The sequence below is a fragment of the Trachurus trachurus genome (assembly GCF_905171665.1).
Source record: "Trachurus trachurus genome assembly, chromosome: 11".
In the NCBI taxonomy this organism is placed as follows: domain Eukaryota; kingdom Metazoa; phylum Chordata; class Actinopteri; order Carangiformes; family Carangidae; genus Trachurus; species Trachurus trachurus.
In genome coordinates, this window is record NC_139904.1 from 18,266,614 (window position 1) to 18,292,890 (window position 26,277).

General features: G+C 42.5%; 1 protein-coding gene across 1 annotated transcript in view; it reads left to right on the plus strand.

The window, feature by feature from the left end:
- znf704 (zinc finger protein 704) overlaps positions 1-26,277 on the plus strand; it is a 51,626-nt gene that overhangs the window by 12,764 nt on the left and 12,585 nt on the right. The gene's annotated exons all lie outside the window — the stretch shown is intronic.

Genomic DNA, 26,277 nt, shown 5'->3' on the forward strand with positions numbered 1-26,277 from the left:
GTGTATAGGACATTGCCCAACAGGTTTAACAAAGGGCTTTTGTTTTTGACACATGATAGCCCACAAAATTCAAAATGTAATGGGATTTGACATAATGGCAAATCTAGCAGGCACATTGAATCTTTTTTCATTTTTGAAGACGTTTGTGCAGGCGGTTTAATTTAACTTTGTTTAATGTTTAGTTTATCCAGTTTGACAGTACTGTTATCAGTGGTATAGTGTGCAAAAACATGCACAGACAATTCTTCTCTTCTTTTAAGAGGTTTGAATAATTTTTTTTTTTTTTTTTTTTTTAACCGAGTGTGAGAGCTCTGATGGGAAAAGCCTGATGTTGCCTGTTGTTTTTAATCTTGGCTTTAGAAAATCCAGTAGGGATCAACCTGAGGTCCTCAGTCTGACTCATGTGGGGTTAAAAGACTGTGATAATATCTTGGCACCAGGTGTATTTATGCTTTAAAAGGGATCAACAAAATCTTAAAATCAATTTTGCGAGTATCAGATAACCAGTGCAAACACTAAAATTAGAGTGATATGATCTCATTTTTGTCGGAGCTACACATAAGCCATCGTGCGCTGTTGTAATATCAGATCCGTCCTCTAACCTCCCACTTTCCATCCTTAGTGTCTCTGCATGATATAACTCAGTTTAATAGGACAAAATGAGATCGTCTCTCTGCAGGAAAAGAATAAATGCACAGGAGATGTGAAAACCAGCTGAGACGCAAGCACCTTGTGTGCCTCAGGTTGTCATTTGTAGCATGAGTGATTTTGTTGCGGGAGCATACCTTATTAAATAATAGCCTACACGGATTACTTAAATATCATGCTATATTAGCGTTTATTGGCTCTTTGTATCTCTAAAAGCATGAGCCATTGACAAGTGCCATGTAGGAAGTAGCTCCGTCTGGCAACACCAGCACTGTCTGCAGATTGCATACATTAAAAAACTAAAAAACAAAAACAATGTAGATCTTTTGGGCTGAGGTTGACTGCAGTGAACCTCTATTCTCAAATACACCCCACCCTGCTGTTAACGCAGCTTTAGATTTATTGCATATAGACCAATCAAAGGCAAAGCTCTCTCTCTTTGTCAATATCTGTGGCCAGCAAGAGGCACACGGAGCGGGTCTGCAGAGGCTCAGTGAACAGGTTGTGGCTCCTGAGAAAACGACCACCTGTGATGCCCGAGGAGCGACATTGTGAGTTTAAATTTATATGCAAATTGGCTCTTTAATTAAGCATGCTAAATATCAGGGAGCCTGAGTGGAGGAACGGTGAACCATGGATAAGTTGACGGTCAGCCTGAATTCACTGTGATCTTTTGCCAAAGCGCTAGACTGTGGCAAACGTGCAGGCAATCTGTGTGTGTATTGTTCCCAAGATTTACATTCACTTGAACGACAAAAGACTTAAAGGGAGAGTCTGGGTTATTTGACGTAGGTTTGTGTGAGGTAGTTATACATAGTCAGTGTGTTATCATCGAGTACCAAGTGTGCTGCTGTGCCGCTGTGCACAGGGCGAGAAACAAAAAATACTTTAGATGCTTTCAAATTGAAATTATCCAGCATACTGAATATTTTCAGTGCTTCCCATGAAAACAAAGTGATGTTTAGCTGTTTCATTCACTCAGCTGACCTGCGGCTGGCTTAATATATTGTGCGCTGTAGTAGGTGTGCAGGTACTGAAGTGTGTAGGAATACGGTAACTCAGTGGTTGAGAAATATCTAGTACCAAAGAAAAGAAAAGTGCTGTTTTGATGGGAAGATAATATGCTGAAGTTATTCTACATGAATCGTACATTGAAGCGCACATCACTCTGCGATTGTACCATGTTCCCTACTGCTTCTCTGAACTGCCATCGCCTTTATCCGACTACTGCAGGTAGACGCACTGACTATGCATGACTAACTCACACAACCCCACATCAAATAACCCAAACTATCCCTTTAAAAGCTTAGATGTTCGCTTAGATCATACATTCGGCACGCTCATTACAACATCAGTTTTTGAGAAAGAAGATTATCACAACATCTGCACCATTTTTCAGCCTGAAGGTTCACTACACACAGTTAAAATGAAATACACGCTGTCTATAGTTTATCTAAATAACATATTTGACAGTCTAGAAGCCCTATGCTGATTGCTTTGACACTATTAGCAAAATTGACTTATCGTGTGTAACATTCATTTTGGAGCCATCAGCAAAAAATCTATTTGCAGTTATTGATGTTGTGAATAAACATAACGCATCTTCTTAGGAGTTTGTACACCATTTATGGCTGCCAAGGGAGTGTGACTAAATGTATTGGTCTGACAGCACAGCACCAGTGCCATGAATTAACCAAAGAATCAATCTAAAGCCTCACAGAAAATGTCAGTAATATGCTAATTTATCTTACCATTGCAGTGGTTTTATCAGTAAGGTAGTTTTGTATTCAGTCATTCCCAGCCTGCTATCTATAATGCACAGTGCAGGGCCTCGACGCCGATGTTTATGTGACAGCAGGCTCTGTGGGCCCTCTGTTGCTTCAGACTAATCCATAGTCCCAAGCTTTAATGGACTGATGGCACAGAGTGCTGTAGGAGGGGAAAAAAGCTCTAATTGATTCTATTGACAGACGTGCATTATGGTATATACGAGGTGGTACTAATTGACAGCAGTGTTAAGCGTCACACATCATGTCCAAACAGAAGCACTAATGAGGGGGTGAAATTACTGTAAAGTCCACTGAGCAGCCATTCTGTACAAGGGGAAACTTGGTCAGTGGATTGGTGACACCCAAGATGGGCAGTGAAGTCAGCACAGTTTTAGTCTGTCAGTTTGTAGGTGAAATGAAAATCTGTTCAAAATCACCACCTGCCTATAAAACCCATGCTAATTCGACTCTAGCATACAGAATGAACAGGGAATAATACTGTACTATGTTTTCAAACTGACAGTATATGTAAACATTTTGAGAATTACATCAAATGATTTTAGGCCTATTGTTTAAAATATTTTTTCATTATGTCGCAACGTTGAACTGAAATCCTAATACATGACATTATGGTAGTAAGTTTAGATGCTGTGTCTAAACTTTTTTTGCCCAGTAGTTCATAATAAATGGCCCAACAAAAACTTAATGCGAAAAAAAAAAAAAAACTTATCAAGCACAAAATGTACAGAACACAGATTGCAAGATGAATGATTGTGCACCTCCTGTCATAATTTAGTCCTTTTATTACTATATGGCCCAGGCAAAGTTTTGGTTTGGGGCAAAGACACTGTGACACAGCGGGGAGGCGACATGCTTCTCAAGTGTAACCTATTAAAAACAAACCCAGCCCTGCAGAAGTAACCCCCTCCCTGCATTATTTCTAATTATGGCCATCAATTTTGAGGCTCCATTGACCTGTCTGTTGTGAATTATTGATATCTGTCAGGCTGACAGGCTTTATTAATTAAAATGGAGATGTACTAATTAAGAGCGCGGCATGAGGGTGTCATAATTGTAGCCCCGTTTTAATTTGAGTGTCGCTCATCAATTTTATCGCAGTTTAGCAGAGTGGGCGCGGCGTGACAGAGGGGTGGGCCAAGATAGGGTGGAGGTGCCCTCGCGTGACATGTGCGCATGTACGCGCGTTACGGTATATGTGCAATCGCTATCATTTGATACCACTCCAACTTGCCACTTCTCAGATTGTCAGCACCGCCTGCTTTAAAGATCGCATTATAATGACTTCCTTTCTTTGTTCATGACAGTTTGCATGAGAACATTAATTATTCTTTGACAGGCCCCATCCAGCAGCAGAACGTATTATCAGCTGCACACCATATGATTTTAACGTGGGACTTCCTTAAATGTTCCTTTAATCGACTGAGACGCTACATTTGATGAAGAGGGGTGTGATATGAAAAACATTTTTTGTGTGCTTCTGTAATTCGCCTCCGTCTCATGCAGACAGTCATTTTCAAAGAGAACAATATGATTCCTTCCAGATGAGAATCTTCTGGACTTGGAAGGAACTGTGGAAAAATGCTGCGAGGAGCCAAACAGCTCAGTGTGGCTTGTTCCGTACGGTTCAACGCATTTGTTTATCAGACTACTTGCGCGTGCATTCGCATTTACTCTTGACTCGCATGCATCTGCGGTAATGTTCGCACATATATACATTATGGAAGCAGAGACTTCATATGATTAATATATCAACCCGGCTATATTATTCAGCAGTGGCATCTCTCTCTCTGCACCCTCCCTCCTCTCTCTGTGTCACATCAGGTCACAACACAGGTGTCTCTCCTTTTCCTAACAGATGTTGAGTTGTGTAGCCACTCGGATAAACCTCACATCCTCCCGCATGTCCTTCAAGTCCCTGAAGCGATGTTTTTACCACTCCACCCTGTCGATACTGTCAATAGTGTCTGTACTGGTGTAATCACTGGCGAGTCACTGATAATCATAGGACACCAATTACCTGCCAATTAGCAATGTGGAAGGACAAGACGTAACGCCCCGCTGATTGTTAACTGACCTTCATCCCCAAAGTGCCCTTCAGTGTTGTCAAAAGAACACATGTTTAAAGCAAACAAGTAAACATCCATTGTTGTCAGGATCATTGTCAGGGCGTAAAATGTTTTAAGGTAGACTATCAGAGCATATTACTGTACGTTTACACGCTTACACCCTCTTAGAATTGAAGTTGTGTAACAGATTTGTCGACTCGACAGCCTTCATATGATCCTAACTTGTGTAATGAATCAAAATCACAACGCCTACCCTTGTGTTAGTTCCCAGATGTAGTATGGATCCACCTTCTGGACCAACAGATGTATTAAAGATATTTACACCACGGGGGAAGCTATAATGTGTTTAGCGAGGTAGTGTGTAATTTCACCTACGAGATTGCAAAAAAGATCTTTCACACAAGCAGCAGTCGGACAAATTTAAAGCAGTGTTTGTGCAACATGCATCAGATGACCTTTCAGTGCAGATTTGCTTGATTATTCTTAATTTTCTTTGGTATAATCGTACTTAATGAGAGAGAGTAACATAAAAAAAAAACTGACATGGAGCATCTCAACAGTTGCCGTCCTCTGAATTCTGCTTTTACTGTTGAAACCAGTACACAGTTAAATAAGCCAGACATTTCGTCAAAACTATCCCGCAGATGCCTTCCTCAACAAAGAGACCTTATGTTGTGAGGAGGGAGATAAAGTTAATTGAAAGTTAGCCATTTGTTAGTCCGACATCAGAGAGCCATCTGCCAGAGCCGATCTACATAAAATTGTTCCAGAATAGGACGACAGTAGAATATCCTTTTACTTCATAATCCAATAAGGGGCGGCCGTGGTCTTTGGTGTCTCCAATAAGATCTAAAGCGGCAAGTAGGCAGCAGACCAGAACTGTAAATAACGCACCAGGCACATCCAAAAGAAGAAGAAGGAGTAAAAGGCAATCCATCATCTGTTGGGTCTCAGCTCACACACTTGGCCACGTACATACAGTAGAGCCTGACAAAGAGAAACAGATACAGCAGCTATTTCTCTATTTTATCTTTCCTTAAAGTGGAAGTGTATATGAGAGACCCAGTGGTAGACTTGTGTTGACGCAAGCAGCCTGTTTGGAAATTCTCATCTCACTCTTTTGAAATATCCTCAACTTTGAATTCCTGTTTACTCTTTATTACTGTTGCTAATATGATCATTTTGACTTTTTTCCGTCACAAATCAACAAGTACCCAAAATGAAAAACATCCTTCTGTTGCGGCGCAAAAAAATCGTCAAACTTTAAAGCGGTGCACCCCAGCTGCTTCACCAACGTACCAAACTGTAATCGGCCCTTGCCAACGCAACCGCACAACGTTTTCAAACAAGACAAAGCTTCAGTTGTTGTGTCTCTTCTCTGTAGGGAGTCTGTGTAATATTCTCTCTCTCATCTTCTCTCACTCTTTTTACTCACACTCACTTTCTCTTTGTCTCCCCCTCTCTGCCGTCCTTTGTTCTTCAAAGACATTTGTCATTAGCTTCACCTGCGAGCCGGCAGGCAGCGGGCATGGTTATCTCACACGCACAGTCGCACACACGCAAACACACACGCACACGACCCCACAAAGGTAAAGGTTGGTCTACCGCTGTTGTGTTTATCTTCCGGTTTGCCGCCGTCCGTTGTCACTGTACAGGACAACATGTAAGAGGCTAAACAGCGAGCGGTGAAACTTTTGGCTTCGGGGTTAATCTTGTGCGTGGGTGTTTGTGAGTGTGCACATCCACGGAGGTGCTGGAATTCAGAAGACAGCTGGTACAGCCCCCTCCTCTTCAACCCCCACTGGGAGAGGTTGTTGAGACCATCTCCCGATTTCCTCAACGCACATACACACACACACACACACCCCACCCCCACCACCAGAGAGCTCTTAATATCAACAAGGCGGCAGTTTGGCCAAACTACACACTTATCACCTCCCTCCCTCCTGTTCTCCCGTCCCTCCTTGTAAACAATGGGAGCCGGTGGCTTCGGTCACGTGAGCTACAGCATCTGCAGACGAGGTTGTTATTGTTTGGATTCGGGTTCCACATGCTGAACTTGACTCTAGTGTGTGTGTGTGTGTGTGTGTGTGTGTGTGTGTGTGTGTGTGTGTGTGTGTGTGTGCAATCAATTTAGGGGTTTGGGTCGGGTGGGACTCCGATGTTCTGCCAAACTAGAAAGCTGTCGGCAGAACTTGTGTGTGTGTATTTTTGCATGTGTGTCTTACTTGTATGTGTGTGTGAGGATTGTGCGAGCTTTGGCAGCATTACCTCACTATGAGCTGAAAATGGATGTGTTTACCAGGGGCTTCTCTCTCCCTCTCCCTCTCCCTCTCCCTCTCCCTCTCCCTCTCTCTCTCTAAGATCCCTCTCTTATTTTCACTCTTACGAGCGTTTGAGACTCGTAGCCTCGATGGAGGGAAACATAACACCCCCATTACGTACACACACAAACACACGCACCCACACATGCACAATAGCACTTTCTGGAGTTAACATCTACAAACGACGCACATACACACAAAACATAGTCTTCCATACAGCATGCATAATTCATGACCACCCATTGACATCTATGTAAACATTGGTGCCTCAGTCAGCTGCTGTGTAGTGGCTCTTTGTAGGAGGGTTGGGGAGTTTAGTAAAATCCTTCTTTACTCAACTTCAGCACACTTCCATCCAGGAAGAACTTATCCTAAGGAAACCATTGTTTTCTTTTTTTAGCCTCTGCTGACTTTTGGCTCAATATTTGTTAGTTAAAGCCGCATATTATCTGATACAGACGCTCTGTGTATTTTCACTTACATGTCAAAGCAGTATTAAGATTTTGTGTGGCTCTTTGTCATCTGTGGCTCCAGTACTGGGATTTGATGGCCAGTGTTGGAAATTACATCGGATTAGATGTAAATGTTTCTCTGGCAAAGGAAGAGAATGAGTGAATGTGCTACGCATGGCTCCGCAATGAAGCAAAGGCACAGATCGCACCATTAGACATCTTTTATGTTATGTTATGAGAAGTGTAAATGAATCATAGCTTCATTTTGGATCTGCACAATTTTAGTCTTGGAGACGAAAGGGAAACAATATGGCGGATTTCCCATATTTGTCTGCTGGAGGCATCCATGACACAGTGGAAGATTATGCAACACACAGCACGGCACAAACAACGCTCCAACCTGTTGTTGGCTGTATTGTCGCCTCGCTCACCAGACCTTTCTCCAGAGAAGAAAGGTCTGGCTGGTCCGACTCTGATTCTGAGATCGGAGAATAAAACACCTCAACTGTTTGGATTTGTTTCAACCAATCACAATCATGCCACAGCAACAGTGCGCTTGCAAAATATTGCCGGGGGGGTAGGCGTTAGCCTCGCTAGCTCATTGAAGACGATGGGCCAAGCTTGATAGATAAAACTTTTGACGTAGCTGGTCGGCAAACAAGCCAGAACGTCCTTCTTGAACAGCAAATGGCGTAAACATACTCTTTGAAAATTCTTTACAATCATATCGAAATATCCGTGGTTCCTGTTGTTGTTTCCTTTCTCCGAGGGGACTGTGAAAACTGCAACAGGAAGGCGGGACTTCCGGCGGGAGGCTCGTTCTGGCCAATGAGAGGCTGATCGCAGCAGCAAACTTCCTTCAGCTCAGACTAGCTGTATTGTAATCTTTTCACCTGACTTATCCAAACAACATCTGAAGTGCATTTTCAGCGCACTCACTCACGCTGGCACATACTCATATATTGATCATGGGGATTTACAAAAACATGGAAATGTTGTGCCATTGACGTTTTTACGGGTCAGTCACACAATCACTGCCTTCAGATAGCAACAACGCACCTGACCACGCCTCATATTAAGACCAACACGCCCACGGGAGCTCAGATAGGTGTGAGCGTATTTTGCACCGTGGGCGCTGGATAGAAACATGACACCCGTGTTGGTCTGAAACTAACATCACACACTGTTGGTCCAGGTAAAAGTTTGGACCTGAGCTTCACAGGTCATTTAAACCAAAGACTAAAAAACTAGATGAGATCCTCACCGCTCTCCCTTTCTCTCCTCACCTCTTTGTTTCGGTTTCTCCCACTTACACTTTTCCCTCTCACCGTCCATTCCCGCAGTCTTTCTTGATTTTTTTTTATTCCCTCTGTCTCTCTTTCATCATGCCCCTTTACCCACATGGCTAGATGAGCTTTCCATTGTTGCTTTCCACCTCTCTCCCTTTCTCTCTCTCCGTCCTGCCTTCACCTCCCCTGGCTCACTCTCTGCTATCTTCTCCATCTCTGTTTTCCCGCTCATTTCCCCCCTCGCTCCCCCATGATCTGTGTCTCTTCCACCCTCCCACACATTAGCCCTCCCCTCTCTTCCTTTGTCTCCTCTCACTGCTGCCTGCTTTGTGTGTGTGTGTGTGAGACTGTTTTTCCTCTGACAGAGAGAGATGTTAGCCCACCGCTCAGCTGTGTGCTGGCACTGTAGAGGAGGTGGTGCGGCTAACTTGCACTAGCATATGAAATCTGTAGCGACAGTCACAGTGAGGCGAGTACAAGTTGTTTGTCTGAGTGTTTCCTGACAAACAACTCTGTCAAATCTTTTTGGCACCACAACAGTCCATCAATTGAAATTCATCCAACTCACTCCACAAATCATCTAATTGCTTCCAGTTGGTGGTTCTCACAAGGGAAATGTTACTTCTTAAGAAAAATAGCTATAATTAATAATTTACACAAAAATTAAATATGCTGTATACTAAACATACTTAAAGATCCTATACCCACAATGCACACCCACACATGCACATTTCTAATTATGTATGCAAATATGCCAATCATTTGCATTTAACCCCCACAGGAAGGGTTAATGATTAATGATGGGTGCACAGTCACACATTTACAACTGATTATGATATCACAGATAGACAGACAGACAGGAAAGAGGCATCGTTGGTCCTCAGTTATGCCTCACGTTAGTTACACTCCAGGGTTGTTCTGTTTTTGTTTACCTTTTGAATGCAGGCGGTTGTAGACAAAGGCGTGCGGCGTTGACCCTAATGCCACACGACAATTGGAACGTAGGTGGCTGAAACTGTCCATCAATTCATCGCCGCCTCTCCCTATGGCAGCTCAGAACATTTAAGCACTGAAGACGTGTGGAGCATACTGACACACACACGCAAAGGCACAGGTGGTGGGAGTGAAACTCATGTTTGTGTTTTCACTTTGTGAATTTCCCTGTTTTTGTTTTGTTTATTAATTGGAGGCAATTTAAAAAAGTAGGTTAAAATCCCTCTGTGCAGCCAGGCCCAGGAGATGGTATTAAAAAATGCTGATGTCCTACATAACAAAGAATAATCAATAATGCGACTGTAATGTGAAGCATTTGTATTTGTTTGTGGGACCTATTGATCCCTATGGCACCTGCTTTCTCCTCATCTGCTCTTTTGTGCTGTAGTATGTTTCAAAACAGACAGGTGGGGAAACCTTTCGCTCTCTAGCTCCCATTCTTTCAGACAAAAGGAGGTCATTTCCACTGTGGACATTTTCAAAGATTATCGTTTTGTGCCCCCCCAACCTGCAATTAACAGTCAGAGTGAACTACTACACACAACACTGGAACAAAATGGAACAAAATGCATGTAAATTCATATAAGTTGCCTTTGACTGTACTAGGGCTGCCCCCGACCAAAGATTTTGCTGGTCGACCAGTAGTCGTCACTTATGGCGATTAGTCGACTAATCGACCCCCCACCTTGACGGAAAAAAAAAAAAAAATTAAATAAAAAAAAAAAAAAAAATTTTTTTTTTTTTTTTGCTGCCCGCGGTCAGGTTGAGAATTAATTAATTAATGCTTGTGACTCCGGCCGTGTTGGGTCCGAGATTTAACAACAAGCCGGTCGGGTTTCACCGTTATTACCGGCAGAGTGCCCGTTTATCACCAATAAACACAGTAGATGAGGAGGGTAAAAAGTTACCGAGCTCAGGCTGTGTGACGGGGGTGCGGGGATGGGGGTCCGCGGCGTGGAGCGGTGCGGGCATAGACATAATGGGTGCGGGTCTCTGACTGCAGCGGGGACTATCATGCATCTGCTCCGTGACACTGAGACTGACCGCCGGTGAGCGCTGTGGGACGGGACCGGGGCTCAGACAGCACCCGCTAATGGTGACAGCGGTGAGCGCGATCAGCTGAGACAGAGCGCACTGATCAGCTGTCGCAGCGCACGTGTGTATTTGGGTGATACGAGAGCCGTGCCTTGTAAAAAAAAAAAAAAAAAAGTGTCACGTCACGACTTCCTGTATCTGGCCCTTCAAAATAAAAGCCCAATAGCCTTTCATATACAGTTCAGTCATTGATGTTGGCTTAATTTTGACAAGACACGGCTCCAAATGTTTTTTTTTTTCCTGCGACCAATCGACCAATGAAATTTTGGTCTGCTAATGATTTTTTGGTCGACCAGTGCTTGGTCGACTATTTGGGGGCAGCCCTAGACTGTACTGTAGTCATGGCGAAAACCCTACATGAGCAGAAGCGAGTGCTTTGTTCCATTATACGGTAAGTTTCACATTTGATGCAGCACCTCCTGCCTGGCGGAGAGCGCTCGCTTCATAGGAGGCATTGTGCTGCTGGAGTCCTAGAAACGATGCCAGAATGTAGACAAACAAAAGCTTTGACAGTTTAAGACAGCGCTCTTTGTACGAGAATTGATAGTGATAATATTTCATACTCATAATAGTCACATATGCAGCAATATCAGTCCGTCTCTATCCATGATGCTGAATTGGATGTTTAATCATTGTATAATCTATGCATTAAGTATGGCAGCAACTTCTCATGTTGTCCTGTTACTGTTGTTATGAAAGGGTAATTAAATCAGTGTTCACTTTAAAGTTCATGTAGATGTATCATTTGTATAGTTACCATTAGAAATATGATCATTTGCCCTGTATGGGTGCATGTATGTGGGATAATGGAGCAGAGGAATCTTGTGCTGTGGACTTGTTGACATGGTTGAGAGGGAGGAGAGTAGTGGAGGACCCCCCTTCCCTCTCTCTCTCTCTCTCTGGCTCCTGTTTTCATTTTTTTTTTTGTCATGGCTGTCTCTTCACGCTCAGTGTCACATCCTCATACCACACGGCTGTAAATTAATCAGAAATGATGCTCGCCTGATGGAGACCTTCCCCCAAAACATACCCTTCCCCTCTCCCCCTCTTCCCCTCTCTCTCTCTCTGTCTCCACCTTTCTGTCCGTCTGTTCTTTTTCTCAAGCAGCATTTCCATTGCCAAACAAAGACTCAACTGAAAGGTCATCCAAACATGCCTGTGACTTGTATTGATTATCTGACTTCTAATGAGGGATTCTTCTTTCTATGTTTTACCAACAACTATTACAGTAAGTTGCCCGTGAGGTTTCAGTATTTGGAGACTGTAAATGTAGGTATGAAGGTGTCAAGAAGCAGAAGAGCGTCAGAAAAACACATCCCAGTTAACTTTTACTCCTCAGGTAAAGGTTACCAATTGCACAAATAGTGGGCAATCTGCGGGGAGAAGAGAGGAAGAGCGAGGATGGGAGAGAGGGGGGAGAGAATCGAGGGGGAGGGTTGTAAGTAAAAGGCCTTTAGGTAAATGTTGAAGTGGCGGGCAGATCCTTTGTCCTGCCTGGAGGCAGTGTGAGGCGATTGGAGCAGCTGATAGGCCTTTTATTATGCTCTCCATCAGCTCAATCTCCAGGGGCATTTATGAGCACCTTTAGCAAACACACACACACACACACACACACACATTCTCACATGCACACACACACACACAGCTACCCCCCCTTCGAGGTGTAATTGGGAAAGAGGCCCCTTCCTCCAGTGTGTGTGTGTGTGTGTGTGTGTGTGTGTGTGTGTGTGTGTGTGTGTGTGTGTATCGCTCTCCTGGGAGCTGAGCTGCTGGACGTGTGTATGGACGCGTGGGTGTGTGTCTGTCTGCTCCTACTGTGGTTACAGCCAAGGTGTTTATAATCAAGCTCAATGGTAATAAAAGGGTGCTTGTGTGTGTTTATGTCGGTGTGGTTTATGGCACTTAATGGCAGGTTGTGGTGCGTTATGAGTGTGTGTGTGTGTGTGTCCAGAGGGCAGGTGGAGAGAAAGGAGCATTCGGGGGCAAGTCGCGCTGCTCTTACGACCTCCATTATCACCACCGCACTCGCCACTAAACACCGTAACGAAGACACAAACACACACTGAGGATGGGGAAGGAAACTGGAGAAGCAGGTTCCCCCCAACCACCCACCCTTGGAGGATGAAAGTGGAGGGAAAGGGAGGATGTGGAGATATAGGGGGCAGACCTTTGATTAGGCGCTCTGTCAGACCTGGTGACATTTTATGAACCTGCATTTAGTTTGAAGATTATTCCACTCACACTGAACTGTTCATCCACAACACACAGCACTGAAGAAACCCACTCTAGTCATAACTACTTATATGTAAAATGTGCCACCTTGAGGTATAATCGCTTTGATTACTGAGATGATTTAAACACAATTATTGTGTATTTAAATGCTTAAACTGTGTAATAAGGTGTTTTAAGTATTACAAATTATTATGATAAAGACATTGTGATTACAGTGGATTATAGATAATTCTCATTTATACGCTGAAGCTACAGTATGGTGGCACTTAGAGACAGAAATTAGAAGAAGAAAAAAAAAACTGAGGAACACTTGTTGCCCTACATTTCATCTTAAAGGGGTAGTTCAACCTTTTTGGAAACAATGCAACTTCACAGTGATGACAAAACACCAGGACATCAGTGCTGTGGGCCGAGGACTAATGGCCTGGCACATAACCTGCTGTAAACCACAATGTGTTAATTAGTGAGCCTCAGAGCTGCTGGCGGGTGGATTTGGTTACATTTGGACTGAGATAAGTTAACGGTTTCCCTTGTTTCTAGTTGTTGTGCTCAGCTAAATGAACCAGCTGCTGGTGGTATCTTCATATCACTGAATAGATATAAGAACTGTGGAGATCCTCTCATCAAACTATTCCTTGTCCTGTTTTAAGTACGAGGCAATAGATATTTGAGTTACTTGTTTGACAGCTTTCATAAAATAAATATGAGTATCAATTGCCTGTCTATAATTAATGTACAACATTCAAAATAAATTTGATTTAAGGTACAAACTCCAAATTCAAGTACAGTTTGCTCTGATTGTGGAGTTCCCTTCCTGACTGAGGTCAACGAGATCTCAGGGTAAGAACTGCGATGCAGAAATTGGGCTCCGTTATGAGCCAGTTATGCTACAACATGAAACATAATGTTACACCAAGCTGAAGGGAAAAAGAGCAGAACAAAGAGACAGGGAGAAACACTCACACACACACACACTTTCAGCCTCTTCATTTACTCCATTTCTGACGTGGAGCTCAGATACGTTATTCCTCGGGCCACTTCCTTTATTCACTCCAACGATGCATCACAGAGATGGACAGTGTTGATCCAACATCAGAGAGAAAGGGAGGCAGGAGATGGTGAAAGACAGGTGCTACAGAGTCGGGGTCGAGAGACATAAACAGCAAGAGAGAGGGAGAAAAGAAAGAACGGGTGGGGGGATAGATAGAGGGAGAATATTTACCAGCTAGCCACTCTAAAGGTCGTCATGACTCTCATAGCTGCTGTCTTTGTTCGCATCAGTGGGCGACCCCCGCACTACACACACTGACTCTCTCTCTCACTCTCTCTCTCTCTCTCTCTCTCTCTCTCTCTCTCTCACACACACATTCATATACACTCACATTTGCCGGCAAGTATTCAGGCATCCATGCACGCAGGTACTTGCAAGCAGAAACATAAACATCTCACAGAGAGTGACACATTTACCCTCACGCAGTCACACACACACGTGCAGTCACATGCACATACACACAAGGCCAAATGAGTAGCTTGGAGCAGTGAGATTGTGTGTATTCCCTCTGCTCATTAGGCCATACAGCAACATCAATTCAGGGAAAGCCCATCACTCTGTGTCTGCGTACGCATGGGTGTGTGTGTGTGTGTGTATTTGTCTGTTAAGCGGGGTGATCCCTGCTTCCACCTCCTGCCCCTCTTTCTTCTTCCATCTCCCTCATCATAATGCTTTGCATTTTAAGTGTGTCTTCTATTATTACACCCATTCCATTCATTGTGTCCAGAAAAAATTATTTCTGTAATGATACCTCAAGGTATTATATTGGCCGTACAATTTTATCATTGTGACATTACACCTGTTATTTATGGGGGGCTTCTTTATTTAAAAATAGGAAAAAGAAGAGAGACTTGAAGTGGGATGTTGCAGTTCCATGATCACCTTAAAACCCTTGGTTTAAAAAAAAGGAAGTGGGAAGATTTAACTATAAAAAGCTGCTGATTAGATTCAGGTAGTGCAGTTTTGTGTTAAAAGAGGAGACAAGGTTGTTCATGTCATGTCATGACAGTATCTTCTCACTTGTTTGTCAAACTGCTTGTTTGATTCAAGTGTAGATTCTGTTCTGGGGAAAAACACTTGGAGAGGCAACAATAGCTCTCTGGCAGGGGATTAGTTCACTGCACCAACACACAAAAGGTAAATGCAAAAAACTAAAAAAACATAACAAGTGTAAAAACAATTGTTCCTTTGTGTTAGCTGAAGACAGGCATCATGTCACTGCTGTTGACATGTAAAAGCACAAATCATACATATGATTATTAATGACTCGTGTTGCAAAGATCCAGTGGAGGTTTGTGACGGCACAGGTATAAGACTGGTCTCAGTATTGGGGGAGAAACGTAGCAGAAACAATTACCTCCGACAGTTTAAGATTGACGTGAATGAATGTATAATTAAATTAGTCCGAACCTCTCTCCCTCATCTGCCTCGCTGCCATCATCTCTCTGCATCAATCTTAACTGTGAGTTTTTGTTCAGCAGCTGCCCGTTCTCCACTCGCTGTCCTCCACACCTGCTACAGTAATATTTTATAAAGGGGAGCCCCTGTGTTGTGTTGTGTGTATGTATGTGTGTGTGTGTGCCAGGCCCAGAGGCTGGCTCAGAAGTGGGTCCTCCAACCTATAGCACCAATCTAGGGCATAATCCTCCTTACATGTATGTGTGTGTGTGTGCTGACCTCAAGCCAAAAGGGTGCGATGTATGTAAGAAAGCACAACCTATAGTGCAAATCTAGGGCACACACTGCTGCAGCGTGTGTGTATGTGTCAATCAAAAGGCACATAAAAAGGCAAAGTGTATTGGAGAGAGCGGATAATTTCCTCTTATCTCTGTCGCTCAAGGGGTTAACTCCATCTTTGTGGCGGTGAAATGAGAGAAAATCAGGACTTATATACATCAACCTGACACACACACGCACACACACATTTACTCTCTGAGGACTTGGTTTTCTAGCCTGTGGCTCTTTTCCCCGTACACACACACACTACCTGAGGACGGTGGTCTTTCATACACTTAACCATCCCTGCGTCTGACCCATTAACATGTCGCTACACACAGGCTTTGTCGTGACATATTTACCTTCAAGTTCAAAGGTTATCCCCTTCACACATGATGGGCTGACACAGGCACAGACACATAAACAAAGGTAGCGCATGCCTCTTTTTATGCCCTGCATTTTTATTAGAAAAGCGAAAGGAGAAGTGGAAACTGATGAGAAATATTGACAATTTTTTTGGAGCTAAACTCATTGTTCACAAGCACAGAGTCTGTTTATCCAACAGAGACACACTGCTGCTCACCCTGAGTTTCTGCCTTTAATGTATTACCATTCAAGTCATAGAGGAAAAGCAGCTGTTTGTTTTTATTTCTAAGCCACACAGGCTCAGTTACAAGTGCCTGTGAGTATTTCAGTGCAGGTCCAATAGACAGTTTGGTCCAGATGATGATGATGTTGATGATAATAATGTTATGGTTTGCTCTTGCTGTAGAGAATGAAATGAAAAGCCTGAGGGCTTTTTCCCCCACCACATTTATCTGCACGTTTGTTTAGCTAACTGCTATATCTAGTAAGTGGAAGTATTTGTTTCCCCCCCTGTGCATAAGTCTCGCTTTACATGTGTGATCTAATTTCCAATTTTGAGTGTTCATGTGTGAAAGTCGTATCCCTTTGTGTATATGTTTGTGTGTGTTTGTCATAGCAATGTAGTGTGTAGATAGATAAGTAGGCTAAAGAGCAAGAGAGGGAATCTGTCTTTTGTTCCCCAGTGCTTTCTGAGATACTGAAGAGTTGCTTTTATTTCAAAGCAGAGTGTGGGACAGAGGCTTGAAAACACACAGTTTACACCTGTGATGAATTATGAAATTGTAAATTGTATGTTAATAAATAATAATAATTATAATAACTTAGATTTATATAGCGCTTTTCAGGACGCCCAAGGACGTTTTACAGTAACATAACAGAAAACAGCAAAAAATATGGAAGAGAAGGTATGTGTGTGTGTTTGTGTGTGTGTGTGTCAACAGGTCACTCAGCGTCGACTTATTTGCCCATTTGCAGCATGAAGCGGATCTGCTCTGCTCTTAGTGCATTAGAGGAAGAAAAAAAGGACAAAGGCAAAGCAAAACATGGATGTGCATGTGCAGATAAAAATCGTGACCAGCGACGTTCTCAGTGCAGCTACTGTTCGGCTGCATCTGTCTGTCTGCACACACACGAGGAAGTAACGCACATTTACACACAGAGGGTCTTTGGCTCCATGCCCAGCTAATGTACGCCACGCCCTGCTCTGCTCCCACACTGTTCACCATGAAGAGTGAGTGTGTGTTTGTTGTTTTAGAGAAAAAAAAAGGAGGAACTAGCAAACAGAGTGTTGTTTCCATCTGCACGTACAGTACTGTTGCTTACTCATGTGTAACATGTTTCTGTATTTAGTACTGGATCCTTACCCAAGTGTGTGTGTGTTTGTGTTTGTGTTTGTGTGACGTTGTGTTTTGAAGGACAGACAGAGAGAGACAGAGCTAAACATGCTAATATGTAATCAGCTAGTAATTAGCTGTTAGAAAACTCAGATGATTAGACACAGTGTGGTTCTCAGCAATAATATTGTTGAGTCTTAATGACTTCATCATCTACTCTAATCTATACGTGACCAGCCTTATATATTCAATTAGCCATTTCCTGTACAGTGCATTAAAGTAGATTGAGTGTGGGATTTGCCTGGCCTTTAAGGACATTAGTTAGGAGCAGTAGTGGGGTGTGGGGAGTGGGGTGGAGGTCACAGGTAGATTGTTCAAGAAAAACTAATTGATCATTGACAAAATTATATTTTGAACTTGAGAAGAAATTAATAAGGTGGCGGAGGATGGGAAAATGTTTACAAACTCTTCCAGAAACAAAAACAAAGACTTTGTTCAGTCTCTTGAGTTTATTAAGGCGAATCTACCAACGCCTTGTATTTCATAATGTCTGCTGAATTAGTCTGTGTTCCCTGGGTTTCATTCACATTAATCGTACAAAGCAACAGTCCTGTTCTCGCTTTTGATCTTGAACGCTTTGAAAGTCAGCAGCCACTCACAATAATGTCTCCATTGCCTTTTCTTCAGTGAAAGTGAATTCTAGCATCTTGGACATCTTTTGAAGCAGAGGAGCCAGCTGTTCTTATAGTTTCTTTTTCTAAACTTCTTCTAAGTTTGATTATATTGGTGATGTACTGCACAGACTGTAGCATGAGAGCAGCAGCAGCAGCTCTGACAGTTTGGGGCTGAAGGTCATCTGTGTTTTATGTACAATCACTGTAGCTGCAGGAAAACAGATTTGAAGAGTGAATATGTATTTTTTTGACATTTAGTGAGTAACATGAGCTGGTGGTGTAGACAGCTGGAGTGATTGAACTGGGAGTGTATCTGTTTTTATCAGACACACAAGTGACAGACAACTGATAAACACATCATTTTACATTTAAATAGCCACTATAAGTCAAAGTTACCAAACAGAATGCAAGATAAGTTTTTTCATTACATTTTTTTCTCATCTGTTTTATGATCTCGATAGCAATGTTATTGTTTAACTTTTCAGGGTAAGATTAATGAGAAATACTTTTACAACACAGTTGCATCTATAACAAATAAAAAAGTAACACATTCAACTGAGGCAAATATCAGTTTCAGTGCAGCATGGCTACAGAGCCTTATAAATTAACATCCAAGTCTGAGTCAGCATGTGGTTTTTATTAGAAGCGAAAACTTATACTGGTGCTGGTCCAGTTATTATTTACAGTTATTAAATTATTGTACAATAGATTCTCCATCCAGGGGATAATGTTATTTTATTTTCTTACAGGCCTGGGCCTCCGCTACATTTTCTTTTTGAATGTTTCCGATCTATCATCAGTGTATGAACTTCGAATGAGAGTCTCCTGATGTGAAAGGAGGTGTTTTTTCTTTTTCAGCAGCGGAGGGGGAACTCTGATCTGGGCTATAGTTCATCGTAAAGCTCGAGTGACAGTGAATCAGATGTAGGTTTGGCACTGCTGCTCTAAAGAGCCGAGGCTGAGTGTGTGTGGAGGGAAAGATGCCCGTGGCTCCTATTTCAAGGAGCTGGCTGCCAGGCCAGTGCATATGTTGTTATGGCTAGGGAGATGACTTGGGCCTTTGATTGTGTGTGTGGTTTCCAGAACAGATGTGCAGTTCAAAAAGTGTGTGTGTGTGTGCATGTGTGCATACGTGTGTACATATGGGTAAAAGAGAGATTTTGATACAAGTTCAATCCTTACTTCTATATTTCATTTCACCGTGGACACCAGTGGTGAAGTCACTACTGTATGATTATTATACATCACCATGGTTTTCACTTCCAAAGCAGTTTCTGAAAGCCAAATAAATAATGTGAATAATGTCCTTGAAAGGATCAAGGATTAAGGTAGGAAGACAGAGAAGAAGAAGAATTTGACAATTAGCAACAATGGCACCAATTAGAATCATGAGCACTATGCAGCCGAGGCACAAGCTACAAACAGAGGCTGCGTATAAATAGAAATTCTGGTTTGATGATCACGTCAGATGAAAGGTTAGGGGATCAAAGTTTTTATAATTTATCCTCTGGGAACCAGGAATGTCTGTATAGATATCCATATGAAAACATTTACATGCAGACTTGTGGAAGTACATGATTGTTCCCAGAGTTGTTGTCAGCTTCTGTGTGAAAGGTCGCTCGATAGAAAGTCATTTGGTTGTTACATTGTCAGCGTATGAATAAGGATTTGTTATTAAAAACCGACTTGACAACAAAGCAAGATTTGACGGCTCTTGAACACGCTTAAAACTCTTCCGCTGTTCATAAAAATTGATCTTCCTCATGATCCGTGTGTTCGCCTTCACAGTAGACAAACAGCAGCCTGCAGCTGTTGGCAGCACCTGTCCAAACCCCGCATACAACCTGGATTTGTGTCATAGGTGTGTATAGGCCCTAGACTTCATACATATGCACCTCATGCATACAGCCACAACGCTCTTCACAGGAAATTGAACATGGCTCTAATGTGTCCCTTTGTAAGTCACAGGTTTTATAGAAATGCTGTTTTTTTTTTGGGATGTGTGTTTTCCAACAATAGACTGTTATCTGGAATGTCTCTAGAGCCTGAATCATGCACACAAGTATGCCAAGGAAAATTCCTGTGTGTCCCCTCATACACATCTGCCAATCAAAAGCTGTGCCCTTCATGCATGTTAGCCCCGTGTCATATGCAGATTCCTTTTGTGGTTTTGATCGTTCTGTGTGTGTGTGTGTGTGTGTGTGTGTGTGTGTGTGTGTGTGTGTGTGTGTGTGTGTGTGTGTGTGTGTGTGTGTGTGTGTGTGTGTGTGTGTGTGTGTGTGTGTGTGTGTGTGTGTGTGTGTGTGCAGGGGAGAGGAAGAGATCAGATAAGCACGCGGTTGAGGAGGAGCTCTCTGATTTATAGGAGCTTATTGAGGAGGAAATAGGCGTCATAGTCCAGTGGCTGTAATAAACGAGTAGACCTCCCTGCACCGCCCAGCATCAAAGACACAGGCTAAACACACACACACACACACACACACACACACACACACACATTTATACAGATAAACACATATACAGTACAGATAAACGCATATACACTCCCTCTTCCTGTCATTCTCTTCCACTTGCTTTACTCAAAGTGAGTCGTGGCAGTAAAAAGTCAAAGAAGAGCAAAGCGTGGGAGAGAAAGCGAGCAAGGCCGAGAGCGAGGCGCAGAGAGTTTGAAGTCGGTCCAGCCGGGGTGAAAGGAGGAAGAGGAGAGAGAGGATGGACGAGTGTGGGAGTGAGGGGTGTGTTTGGCGGCGCTGGACTGTGTTTCAGGGGAATTCCTGTAACCCACCACACCTTTCAGCTGCCTTCATTAGAACTGATTGATAGTTTTTTTGGGCGACACAGAAACGACAAAGGGTTTGTGTGCTTGTTTGTGCGAGGGAGGACCGACCTTGACCCAGTTTGTTGGAAAAGATCGCAAATTTTGGAAAGCGGCTACATGTGAAACTTCAGCTGTGTTGTATCTGAACATGTCAGGACTGTACCCTGGGTTAATGTTTGTCCGACTCTGGACAGAAGCGTCCCTCATTAGCCTTAAGTGGAGAGTTATGTTAGCTGTGGTAACTTACCATGATAAAAGAAGAGATAAAAGGCAGGATGTGTGAATGGCAATTTGATCTGTGCAGCAGGGCATTGCAAGGAGAAAAAGCAAATGAGTTCAGTGGCACTTCCTTTTTTCAATGTCTAATAATATGGCATGCGAGGAAACAGACAGACACTGAAGTGACGACTGCTATGTTCAGTGTAAAATAGCAATACTGCATAAATCAGTGTTGGATTTTCATTTGTTGATTGAAAAACTGATGTCACCTTCAACATCAAAGAAAAGCTAAATATGTGGTGAGAAACAAAAGTCAGGCCCACATTTCATTGGTTCCTATCTACCTGTCAAACTAAGATGGCCACAGTAACATGAAGCCCTGTTAATGTCGCTCTCGCCATGGCCGGTGTTTTGCTTGAAACTGGACACTGCCTGTCCCCCACAACGCTGGTGATGCTTGGCCTCAGACACACACACTTACACTCATGCTGCCTCCATTTTTCTTTCTTTTTCTTTTTCATGCAGGCCCTTTTGTTTTGTTCACTTCACCTGAGAGTCCAAAAAAAATAACAAGGTGCCACATCTTTCCAGGGAAGTACAACAAGTTTCAGCGCATGTCATGCACACACTCGTACACACACACACAGGCCTTTGGCAGATTGGCAAACAGCCACATCCCCTCAAAGCTCAACAAACCCCTGAAGAGGGAGCTGTTGTTTTATTTGTATCTATTCTCTAGACCCTCGTGGGGTGAATCCCAACTCATCTATGTCTTTTTTTTTCCCCCAGTAGCTCCTCAATAGTTCAATAACAAATGGCCTAAAACAACTTCCTGCTTCGCCCAGCACTCGCTCATAATGATGCAAAGTTTTGCTTTCATTAGCCTGCTGGTTGTAAAGAGTTTCTACATCCATCATTAACATTTAAAGACAAAAAAAATAAAAAGGGATAGGAAGTCATATAAAACACATACAGCTACTTCTGTTCCACAATGTGAATTCAATTTAAAAGCATGAGTTACACAGGTGTTTTGAATGAATTGATCCTGATTGGACCTGGTTCCATGACGACGAGGGCGTGAGCTTGACTGGCGTCGTTGTGACCTCATTAGTTTGGTTGCACCTGTGAAGGAGGGAGAGGTTACACCTTCAGTGATTCAGGAAGTTTGGTAACCTCATGTAAGTTTAACAACACTCAGGAATTAGTAATTCAGCATTGGCCACTTTAATCGGTTGTTTTTTAGATTTGAAAAGAACCAAATGGAAAAATAAATCTTTGATTTGTTTATCAAACATGATCTGTTTCCACCTTGTAGATGTGAGTATTTTCTTTGTCTTGTAAACAGAACAAAACAAATGATGTAACAGATGGAAACAATTCTGTCCATTCATCTAAAAAAAAAAAGAAGAAATTAGGCAGATTAATCAACACTCAAAATTAATCTTTAGTTGCATATCTAACTGTCACATCTTTTGTATTTGTCTTTTTTTTGCCAAGAAGTGAGTCCAAGTTTTTAAGAGGGAAGTAAACATAATAAGTTCTCTATGTACTGTATGTGGCCCTTTTTTATGTACCATTATCTCATGACGTCTTTAATCATGTGCTCAGTGATACATGTGTAAAGATAGATGGTTTAAATCCATACAGTGTAGTGATGCTACCTGAAGAGACAATGAGCTTTTTCTTCCAGCTCGTTCATCAAACGTTGCCAGTGTTTTAAGGGCTTTCACAACATTAACAGCTTCTACAGTAATCTGTTTGTTTGAACCCTGGAGATAAACTCATTTTCCATTTATGAATAGCCAGCGGCAAGATAAAATTACACGGATCCATTTCACGTAATCTGCATTAGCAAACAAGCTCTTTACTTTCTCTCCACTTTTCGGTTGATGAAGCTATATGTCCATGGTAGTGCTCCTTTTAGGAAGCCTCAGGAGTCAGATTCAGGAGGATGCTTTATTGCAGGTTAGTGAAGTAAGAATATTAAAACGAACACACTCTATCACACACACACACACATGCACACACCAACATATGAAACTCATTTATCAGAATTCACTTATCCATCCATTAACCGTCCCACCACACACTCCTCTGTCACATGCATCATGTGTTTTAGACATGTCTCTCTAATACACACTCATACATGTTCTCAGTGTTTATTAATTATGGCCATAATAAGCACTCGGACGGAAACGAAGTTTGATAAGACTACTAATGACAAATGCAATTTGGGAAATTCCCCTTCTCGCTCTCTCTTTCTCCCCGTCTCATACATCACGTCTTAATTATTGTGCCTCCTAATGTGTTTTTCTGAGATTTACTCTTTCATATTTCAAGATAGACAGAGCACTAGGTAATTATTGTCTGTCATTGTTGCCATGGATATAATATCTACGGTCACATGATGGCCTCCCAAGGTGACCAAGAAGTGGTTTTACAGCGACAAGGGGTGGGTGGGGGGTTACGGGTAAAAGTAGCAGTTGTGTGTGCGGCTTCCTTTCTTGATTTATGTGAAGGCTGTAATGACATCATATTCAACAGTGGAAAAGGTAATAAATTACACATCAGCTAATGGAGGCTGAGACTTTCTTTTTCTCCTTCTCTTTCTCCTCATCTCTTCTTTTCTCTTTTCTTCTTGCAAAGTGCAAAGTTAGTGTTCTTGCGAACTCTCAAAACTATCGCCAGTCACCGTCTCATGCTGAATGGTTGACTCACTGACAGAAATGAGTGCTTTTATAGTGTAGAATGTTATTTTCTTGTCTGTTACAAAGACGTTGAAGTTGTACTCTGTTATTAACTAAAAAAAACCTTGGGTGAACAATGGGATTTTGTTTTTCTTATCAAACTAGTCCATGGTGAACCTTGTGCTTTGAGTCAGTTTTATGAAGCTGATTCATTTAAAAAGTAATCCCTCAAGTCTGTTGTCATCTGGAAAAGAGCAGTGGAAATCCCCCTGCCTCTTTTAGCTTCCTCGACTTGTAGCTGCTAACAGAAGCATTCAGCCCTCAGCGGGCTCAAGCAGCCAAGACACAAGGTCATGACTGCGTCTCGAGACGCTCGCAGTCTTACTGCGAACAACAACAACACCAGCATTTCGTGTGGATCTACACAGAAGCTACAACAGCAGGTATCCATGATGATGTGGGCAGTGAAAACACTGCTGATCAACAACAACTTGGTTGTTTGTGTTGTTAAGACCACAGACAAACCAATTTGTAGCAGTCAAACACGCCACAGTCAGAGTACATCCAGTTATAGGTCCTCTCAGAGTTTTATATCTCTTGCATCATCACAGTACAAAGATCTGCACTGAAAAAAATCATTTTGCTATTACACAAACAAACGTGTATACTGTATATAACTCAGATTGTTCTTCCCATAATTCAGCTGCCGATGCTTTAACATTGTGTCCTTGTGCTTTGTTCTCTTAAATCTAATCCCATAACAAAGCCTTGGGATCAGCACATGGACATCATGGTTAGATTCAACTTTATGTAGGATGGATAGAACTTAAGTCACAGCAAACATTTAAGAGTTGTCTTTGCAAATACTCTATCTACACATAAAATATAAAATGATGCAGAACTGTGTCTTATTGCATTTTTCGTCAGCGATTTCTAATTTAAACATATATTCAACCCCGTGAGTCAGAGAAACTTGGCGACTCTCAGTCTAGTATGTCGTCTTAAATTCATCTGTGTTAGTTTGGCACATCTGGGATTTGGGACTTTCATTCTTTTTAATTTTTTTTCTAGATTTGCCTAAGCTGGGTCAAGTCGGATGGAGAGCATCTGTGCCTGAAAGCTATTTTGAAAATAAATACTGGGAGTCACGTCTTGGCTTGTGCCACTGAACAAGTTTCACACTGTTGTTCTTAAGCCTCTCCACCGATGGTTTCAGTTCGACTGTATGTCTTGGGTCGTGTCCTGTCAGGATGTGCGTGGTTGTCGCGGTGAAAGAGGCAGTAAAATTCATTGTGTGTTTCTCAGTCTCCTAGTTTACCACCATGCATTACGTGAGATCGAGGACCAGACGGTGAACTGCGACATGACTGAGGAGTTCAATGTTAATTTGATTAAAGCCTCCTTGCTTTTAACCTTTCGCATGTGCTTTTTTTTTCTGCCAGAGCCAGACATGCTGTCATAGACAGGGTTTTGTTTTGTTATTTCTGCCTGACAACACAGATACAGTAGATGTGGTTGTTGCCGCCAAGTGCTGCAGCGTCAGGTCCTGCGGTCCTTGGCTGTGTGTTAACTCTTATGCCCACATCGCCAGATGCTGCAAAAAAAAATAAAATGTTGAAAGTTATGGAAACATGTCACATCCGCTCCACCACCTGCTGGTCAGTGGAGCACTTTTTAGGAAGAGGCTTCTTCAGCTCCACTGTGGTGTGATGTGAAGCACAACAGGAAGTCACTCCTGCCAGCTGCCATCACTCTGTACAATGACTCTCCTTTGTGTCAGGAGAGAGAGTTCCTCTGACTCAACAGTTTTAACTTGTAATGGACATGTTGTTCACCTGAACCTTTTTTCTTTCTTTCTTTTTTTAGTAAATTTATATTTTTGGGGTTTTAGGCCTTTAACTGATAGGACAGCTGTAGACAGACAGGAAATGGGAAGACAGAGAGGGGGAATGACATGCAGCAAAGGGCCAGCAGTGGAATTGAATGAGGCAAAGACTATAGCCTCTGCATAAGCTAAACGACGCCCCCTGAACGTTTTATTTGTGATGTTACGCATCACATCAGTTCATCTGTTCATCTGCTCGTGTCTCATTCGTCTATGTGTCCATCAGCTGCTGTCTCACGACTAAGCGGGTATTTATTTGTCATTTGACAGGTGTTGGAAAAGTATGAGAGGTTGTTTATTTCAACAGTTTGTCGTTTGTACTGTTCATTTCCCATTAAGATGCAGAATAACCTGCTATTTGATCCTGGCATCTTGGAAACCTGGTGATGGCTGATGTCATGTTTTTCCCAAGACAGCTGGAGATTTCATCATTGTAACAGAATCGACTTTGATCGTTTGGCTTCTACACACACTATCAAAGTCTTGTTCACTCAGGGACATAATACACACACACACACACACACACACACACACACACACACACACACACACACACACACACACACACACACACACACTGCTGGTTACCTTAATAGTGAGCATGCACCGTAGGTTTACTGTCAGTAATAAAGCTATTG